The sequence below is a fragment of the Fundulus heteroclitus genome, unplaced genomic scaffold, assembly GCF_011125445.2.
Source record: "Fundulus heteroclitus isolate FHET01 unplaced genomic scaffold, MU-UCD_Fhet_4.1 scaffold_486, whole genome shotgun sequence".
NCBI lineage: Eukaryota > Metazoa > Chordata > Actinopteri > Cyprinodontiformes > Fundulidae > Fundulus > Fundulus heteroclitus.
This window is the reverse complement of record NW_023396908.1, coordinates 66,610-75,431: the sequence shown is the minus strand read 5'-3', so window position 1 is coordinate 75,431 and position 8,822 is coordinate 66,610. Positions and strand designations below refer to the sequence as shown.

General features: G+C 39.8%; 1 long non-coding RNA gene across 1 annotated transcript; it reads right to left on the bottom strand.

Moving 5' to 3' along the window:
- Nucleotides 1-1,211: 1,211 nt before the first annotated feature.
- On the bottom strand, nt 1,212-8,139 carry LOC118560785. Its single transcript, XR_004929578.1, has 3 exons — nt 7,690-8,139; nt 4,533-5,325; nt 1,212-1,411 (listed from the first exon to the last, which is right to left on the bottom strand). It is a non-coding gene; the product is annotated as an uncharacterized LOC118560785 (long non-coding RNA).
- Between the last annotated feature and the right edge of the window lie 683 nt (nt 8,140-8,822).

Here is an 8,822-nt window from a genome sequence, read left to right as displayed (position 1 = left end):
ATGTCATCTGTAGGCCAATCTTAAATACTTTGTTCATGTTGGGGGAAAATTCCAGAAAAGGAACCTCTGGGCTTTGTGGAGAGGAAGGCGAGGCGGGTGTAGTCCGGACCGGTGTTCGTGATGATGGATTTTCTTGGTCCTCTCTTTGTCCTGCTGAGATCTGGGATGGATCCTCCTGTAGCTCTGACGAAGCCTCTTTCTGTGTCATCTTTCTGGCCATGTTTATCTTGGCTTGTTCGGGCTGCACTGGGCTTATCTTTTGTTTAGGCACTGGATGTACTTTGTTTTGGGACAAAGCTGATGGCGTATGGTTCACAGAATAGAAGATGTTTGAAATCAGCCGTTTTGCACCTGACCTATTTAGAGAGAAGCCATTGCTGCTAAATAGATGTCTTCTTTCCCAGAAGATGTTAAAGTTGTCTATGAAGGTTACAGTTGTTTGTTTGCATGTTTTTTCCAGCCATTTGTTTAACATCAGAATTCGGGAAAAAATCTCGTCTCCACAGTTAACTGGTGCGTGAGGCCCGCTAAGAAAAACCTTGACATTAAGGCCATGAACTAAGTTCAACAAACGAATGTAATCCTCTTTCAATACTTCTGATTTTCTTATCCGGGTGATGTCGCCCAGGGCTTCAGCTTGTATTGTGAGTTTTTCCAAGGTCGGGCGTTCTTTCAAGATCCTCTGAAGGTTGTCTGATATTTCAGACACCAGGCCAAAGTTCGAAGGGTTATAAATCAACACCTCTGTGTTTTTCTTGTTACAGAAATGTTTAATCCCCCTTACAGATCCATTGCATAATATCAGGGTCCTTGGCCCTGTGGGATGTCTTTTCTGTGATGTCTTAGAACGAAAATCGTTGACATACCTCTGATTGTTGTCGTGATCCTCCCTGGTCACATTTTGGAGCGGAGTGAATCTGTTTCGTAATAGAATTCCTGCATTTCCAGCAGGTTTACTCCTATCATTTGTTTTGAGAACAGCCCGTTTCATTTGTCTTGGGACATCTCTCTGTAGTCTCGGCCAGTTTTCTTTGTCTGGGTGCGGGGTTCGTTTATCCTTTGGTCTTGCACCCAGAGTGATCCAGGGATTCTCATTTTCCTCTGGGGACTGTTTGTTCGCCGAGTCGCTGGGCTGGTGGTCACCATTCAGAATCACAGGCAGGGTTGTTTCATTTCCATGCGTGGCGTTTACATCATAATTCACTTCGAGTCGACAGATTTTCAGTTCCATAACAGCTATCTTCTGTAAAAGCTTGTCAAAGTCCATTGTGGTGAAGGTAGGCATCCTTTGAATCGGGTGGTTCTCCTTCATATCCGCTTCATGTTGAAGTCGTTCCATAAGAGCATTTTTCCTGAGAACTGCCTCCTCTGGGCTGTTGTAAAGAGGCATCTTGTGTGGATTAGCTGAAAACTAAAAGAGTCCACACGGGGAAAAAATCAAAATCAAAAATAAAACACAGAAAATAAATAAAATAAAATAACTAAATCCAACTTTCTGTAATTTTGGTTAAGAGATAAAAAGGAGATAAAAAGGGGAGGAAAATGCAAGCAAGCAGGGAGCAGAGAAAAGAGCGTCCGAGTAGGCAGAGAGGCGGAGAGCAAAAAAAAAAAAAAGATACTAATTAATCCTTACCACCTTTTATTGTTCCATCTTCATCCTGTCAGGAAACCTATTTTTAGAAATGTGATAGTTAATGAGACATTTTATCATAGTTTCTCTGTTCTCTCCTTTCACAGGCCTTTGGTCGTCCTGTAAAAGAATCCACACACGCACACACAAACACTTTTAAACCTCGGATGTGGATCACCGTGTCTGTGGAATCAAAAGTTAGTTAATTGTGGTTCGAAATCAAAGTACATTTTTTCCTATAACGATGTCCGAATCTTCCTTGGATTAAAATAATCACACACACACTTCTTTATACACGACATTGCTGTAACCTCTATAACCCCAGATGTCCGATTTTTTTTTTTGGCTGTTCCCATTGAAATCAATGCCAATTGCTTCGAATTCCTTCAAATTTTTCACATTCTTCAAATTCTTCCAATTCTTCTAATTGTTCTTAATCTTCAAATTCCTTCAACTTTTTTTAAAAAAAATTCAAATTTCTTCAAGTTTTTCAAATTCTTAAAATCCTTTTAAATTCTTAATGAAACATTTTTTTTTTTAATTCTTCAAATCTGATTTCAATTTTCTGCTCAATCATTCTGCAGATTAGCATTCTCATTCGCTGTTATGCAGGAACAGCTTTTTCTAGTTCCTCTCTCAGTTCCTCTTCAATAGATGCCATTCTCATGTCAAAAATCCTGCACCCTGTTTTTCTATTTTATGTTTTTCTATTTTATCTAACATTTACTGATATGTACATCCCCCTTTTGGAATCAAACTAGTTTTATTCCAGAAACAACAGTAAAATGTAACGTTCTGTTTTGGTCTAGGTTTATTGTTTGGTGAAGTTAGTTCTCTCCTGCCTCTGGTTTTATTTCTTTTGTAGGTTCTATCTTGTTTTAGGTTCCTGTTTAGTCTGTGTATGGTTTTAAGTTTTCCGGTCTTTGTATTAGTCCTATCTGTGTTCTGTGCTTTGTGTTATCCTCAGTCTTAGGTTTATTCTTCTGTCAGCATCGTTATTGCTTCCACCGTCCTATGGTTAATTAGTTCCCTCTGCTCACCTGTTCGCCTGTTTATTTAAGCGTCACTTGCTCCTCAGTTATTTGTTGGTCCGTCACACTCACATGCCCGTGCTCCTGTTCCTCCTCGTTTACATTCTCTGTTTTGGTAAGAGGCCCGGCACCTTGATTCTGTTTTGGATTACCTGTTTCTGTTTACTCTGCCCAGTCTGTTCGCCAGTTCCCGTCCAGCTTGTTTGGATGCAGGGTTCCCACACCTTGGTGAATATCAAATTCAAGGACCTTTCAAGGACTTTCCAGGACCAATTTCCTCAAATTCAAGGACCACACGTGGCGGCATTTACCTACTGTGACCGCTGAATAGTTTATCATATTTTAATACAATGCAAATTCAATAAAAGACTAAACAGCATAGAAGTTGTTGGGTCAGAAGCAATGCAAGAAAGTGGACTTAATTTATAGCCTACATTGATATTGATATTGATCATATTCATAGCCTACATTTATATCCACAGAACATGGCTATGCCATACTACATTACATATAAGATGTACATTAGCCTACCGTTTCATGGAATTTTTTTGGAAAAAGTACAGATATTCAGAATTATATCAATTTGTTTCATCAACCTGCACCGGGAATCCCGGCGCATGCGCGCTTCATTTGCAGTCTGGACACTGAGGGTAAACATGCTGTGGCTCTGACTGCAGCGCCGAGAGGGACTCCTGCGGTAGCGGGAGAACGGGGTTGGGACGGGGGAGGCGCCCCACGGCAGTACTTGCCACTGGAGGACAAGAGTATGAACGATACGTGCTTTCACGTAAGAGTCTCCAAAAGTCGCTAGATTTGTCGCTAGTCGCTTGTTTGAAAAAGAGTCGCTTGAGGGGTCTGAAAAGTCGCTACATATAGCGACAAAGTTGCTGAGTTGGCAACACTGCGTGAATGTAACCTATTGGACGCACGTAGGCCTAAACCGTAGCCTACCAACTAACGAAGAAGAGCGAACGTACTTTTGCAAATTAAAAGTCTGCGGAATCAACATAATTTTAAAAAATCGTGTGGTAATAAAATAATGACACGAGTCGTCATCCGTGTGAACTTTCAACCCCACAAAAAATTCAAGGACTTTCAAGGACAAGGTGTTTTTTTGGCTGTTTTCAAGAACTTTCAAGGGCCTTGAATTTATTTTTTCAGATTCACAAACTCTCAAGGATTTCAAGGACCCGTGGGAACCCTGTGGATGTCTGCCTTACCTCTACTTAGATCCTGTTTATGTTCACCTGTCTTCCATTAAATCCAGTTTAAAGGAATAACGGTGTACTGCAGAATATCGGGTTCTGCTCCACACCCATCATTACATTAGAAGCCGTCAATAATAGTCAATTCAACTGCATAGGGTAATCTTTGGTGAAGTAGGAAGAGAGAAAAAAAAAAAAAAAAAAAAAAAACTTCCTCGAATCCTGAATCCAAATCAAAATCTTATTCAATTTTATCATACCTGATATTTTTCCGAGGTCCCTCAAAGATTGCGTGAGATCAACGTACCCACCATGTAGTTGTGACAGCAGCCATTTAGTTCCAAAACTATAATGTGTCTTCCACACGCTGTAGTTTGGGTTTGTTAGAACGCTTTGCTTGTTATTGGAGGACACATTGGTTGTTCCTGCAGAAAATAACACAGCCCAGGAAAGACACGTTCCCTGGCAAATTGCAATTTTATCTTTACTAACCTTAAATGTAAGTGGAACACATGAAAGTATTCCCACCTCCGTGGACCTTCTGCTGATTAATGATGATCAGTACGTTCCCGGCCATAGTAACACTTCAAACTCATGTTTGGAATAAACTTATCAGTTACATCACAGATAATTTAAAAGGTATGAGTATATTTTAAAACAACAAACCTGCACGCTGGTAGGAGCCCAGTCAGTTGCCTGAAGGGAATGTTTAACCACGCCCCTACTTCTTTCTGGTGCTCAACATGGAGAGAAAGAGAAATGTGTGAAATCGTTTCATCCAACATCATATATCGTTATAAATTGTTCAGCAGTAGCAGCTGCCAAATGCTCAGGTGCCACATACATATTCCTAGAATGACTGTCTGTGTTTTACCTTAAAGAATCATGATACCAGTCTGTGCGTCGTAGAACAGAGTGACGTGTGGCAGGTCAGGTGGGAAGAAGAGCAGGAACCCAGACGTTGCATCTTCCATAGTTGGAGAGAACACCAGTTGTAGCAGGCTCTGTTCACAGTCCTCCATAGATGCTAGCAATTCTTTCTCCCCCTCAGATCACAACGGCAGACACTGTTTCCTCTCTCAATATCATATTCAGTGACAGTCTTAGTCCACAACTCAGAGGCCCATACGTGGCTCCAGTGTCCACCAAAAGTTCATGCAGTCTTTTCCGCTGACAGCTCGGAGTCTGCAGTGCTCATGCAGCTGGCCATGCTCAAGGGTGTGTCATCAGACGAGTTATCCCCTTGCAGGGGTACTGACCTTGTGGAGGTGAGGTCAAGTCAGGACTTGGTTGCTTCATACCAGGTTGACCTGCAGGTCCAGGACAATTGTATGTCGATGGGTGCTTTAACATGTCCACCACATCAGCTCCAAACACTCATTCATCACGCCCTGGGTTCAATACTCGACGCCACACTGACCACCAAGCCATCTGCTTCGACGTTCAGCAACCAACAGACCTGTAAATAAATAAAAAATAAAGAAAAGGAAGCAATAGGCAAGCCTCCTCCTTGGAGTTTATTGAACTGAGGTGACACCTTCAGGGTTGAAGATCCAACTGCTGAAACATCACTTTTTATTTTACTCACTTTCTGTTTTGTTCCCTGTAATTGCAATTTAAATAATAGATCTTATAATACCCTTTTTTCTTTATTATTTACTCTTCCTCTCCCCATCCTGAGCCACATTGGAAAATTATGTACCAAATGTTTTGTCCCAGCAAGCATAATCACAATTAGGTCTATAACGATTTAGTTTCATCAGATTAAAATACTGAAGAGGACACACCTTTTAAGATAATTTCTCTGAATAATTCACCGCTGTTGTGGGTCTCAGTCAAATTGAGAACCACTGCTGGGGTGTGAAATATAAAGGGGGAATGTTTTATAACTCCATCTTCCAAGTAAGAAATTAGTAAAGAAAACAAAGTTACATCTGGCATGTGGAACGTTCAAGCATCATTTTCAATATAATTTGCAGCAGAAGAGGGCACACAATCATGTGTGCCTTTAGTCAAATTATCTAATTTAGAGAACGTGTTTACATTAAAGAAATACTTTGGGATCTGCCCTTTAATTTTTCCAAATCCTTTTTTGTTCCTGTTGATTTCTGTCGCTCTGCAAAGTTTAACTTCTGTAGTAAAACGATTTAAACCAGTAACATTCTTCATAAATTCTTAAACATCAGCAACTCCATCTGAGGATAACTGTAAAACTGATGCATGATTAGAGCTAGGACTGATAAAATCTATATAATTCAACAGGGTTGTACTTTTACCAACATCTTTAAGTTCCATTTTAACTTTTAACTTTTGGTTCTGCTAACTGGTGATTCCTAGACCTACAATTAGCAGAAGTTGTTAGTGAGCTAATTCCTGCTTTCCTTAGATCAACCAGATTTAAGTCTAGTGTATTATATTCAAACTAGGGCTTTCAAACTATTAAATTTTTTATTTCAATTAATCTCGTATTCTATCTTTTTATTTCTGAAAGTATAAAAGCTCATTTGGGAATTTTAATATGCACTTTTGCAATAAACCACACTAGTTAAAATTATGCTTATACAAAAACTATTTTTCTTTTTAGGTACTTTTCAGAATTGGAATGACAACATTTTGGTGCCATAAAATGATAAACTATAGCCAATAATGAGCTAAATCACAAATTATTACGCCCTGATGTTTACACAATGTATAAACAAATGTGTGAATAAATAAATATTTCATGCTGAAATATTTTTTTAAACTCCTAAACACAGATATAAGTTTTATTATTCATTTATTATTTACTCACTTTCTCAAACCCATATTCCTGAGCGGTTATGCAGAGACAGCAAGTCTGCCTCTAGAGGGGAGGGCCGCGCCCTGAGCAGCAGGCGGGACATATCAACTATCAGTGACCAATCCTCGGCTGTTTTCAGTGACGTTGGGGCTGTTGGTGTAGTAACAGATGACAAGTATGGTTGATGGGTGTTTCTAATGTGTTCTTCCTGGGGGTGTCACCAGGAACCGTTAACTCTCCGCCCAACACATTCAGATGTTTACATCATGGTCAGTTTTGTTTATCATATCTATTGTCCTGCTTTAGTTCAAACTGTCCCCCCGAGGTTCGCCTCAGCTCAGTGCAAAAAGTCTCCCCTACACATATTCCATCCAGCTCCACTTCTCCTATATAATCTCCCCATATGCTGTTTGCCAAGTTAATAAAGTTATAACATTACAATCTAAAAAAGACCCTACTCTATTATTTTTACAGCTGTCATGAATCCATTGTCAAATACAAGCTTCGTGCATTAATAGTGTAACTGAATACTTTCCCCACGGCTCTGGTTAACTGTACTCCATAATTAGGCACCCAAAAACCTTTATCCCCAGTTTCAATAATTTGTAACAAGCCTGAGATATATTTATTTAAGTCATGTTAATATCTACGTGTTTAAATTTAATTTGGGCTGGACAAACTTTTATATTATTAATTCTTAAGTCTTTTTTTCCCCTTACAACCGTTTAGTTAAACCTTTTATGTTTAATGGAAGTCTCCAAAGTGCATTTGTTTTGAATGCTGCAGACATTCAGCGCAAATAAACACTTTATGAAACCATGGTTTTCTAGGATTTTAATCTGGATTATTTTCCAAAGACGAACAGAGCTTTCACACCAATAACACATACAAGACAATTAGACGAACAAAACACACACACGTGTCTTTCCTTTTAACAGTATTTTCACAGATCATGTTTGAAAAGTTTAGAATGCCGAAATATATTTTGCCGAAATATTATGCTTATTGGTCAACGCGCCTCTGTCACTCCACGGGGAAGTTTACCTGGCAAAATTGCCCCGCACCGCCGTAACCGCTCAATTTACCGGCTGTCCGACGCCGCGCCTCCGCAGAAACAAGGTTCAACATTTCGCCACTCGCCTGTCATATTTTATCTCATTATGTTTCACGGTTTTTTTAGTCATTTTCCCCCACTAGCCGAGAGAATCATCTATCCGATCCGTTACTAAAATGTTTCCCCCGCAAAACGCTGCGCTTCTAAAGTTCCGTTTTTTTTTTTTTTTTTTCTTCAATGCAACTGCCTCGATTAACTGCTGGTTGCACTCAGAACGATCTGCTGCGCCAAAAAAAGCCACAAATACATCGATCTGTCATCCCATTGATATCCATGCTGCACAATTCTATTTATTTTCACTAATATCCTGATCAAATGCACCGTAAATCTCTTACGCTTCAGTTGCTATTCTCAGCTCTGTCATACGCACAAATCTACACACACACACACACACACACACACAGACTTACACACAAGAACCCATTTGCGCACAGACATCAATCTCCGCGGATCCAAGCAGTCTCTCCCCCACTCACTCAAACAAAATTATCTCATTTCCACAGACACAATATGTTGTACAAGACAGACAGACAGCTTGCGCGTAGTGTTCTCTCTCTCTCTCTTTTATATGAAACCTCCTTATTCTAAAAAACTCCCAGAGTGTTGCTCTGTGATTCCCCTTTAGATTTCCCGATTTATTAATGATAGCTTCCTGGAATTTTAGCTATTTTCTGTTTGTTAAGTCACCTCTTAAACCTGAATTGTATTATTTTACCCATGTAGCTAAATGTTTAATTTTATCAGAGTGGGTCCTGCTGTTTAATATTATGGCTCATGCAAAACCGCAGCAAATGGGGATCGCTCGCGTTTTGGCGTTCACCCCACTGTGCTATATAATACACTGGAGTGCTAATCACCGTCTGTTTGAACGAGTCACTTTGAAGCCACCAGCCGCCATATTGGTACTCCCTATTTCCCCCCAGTAACTAAGGAATATGTGCGCTACAGCATCGAATAACGAGGATTTTCTCATGTTCAGGGGGAGCTTAAAACTTTTAAAATGTCAAATGCCATATAGTTTTATGTTATGTTCTAAAAATATCAAGTACTGAGAAAGTCATGT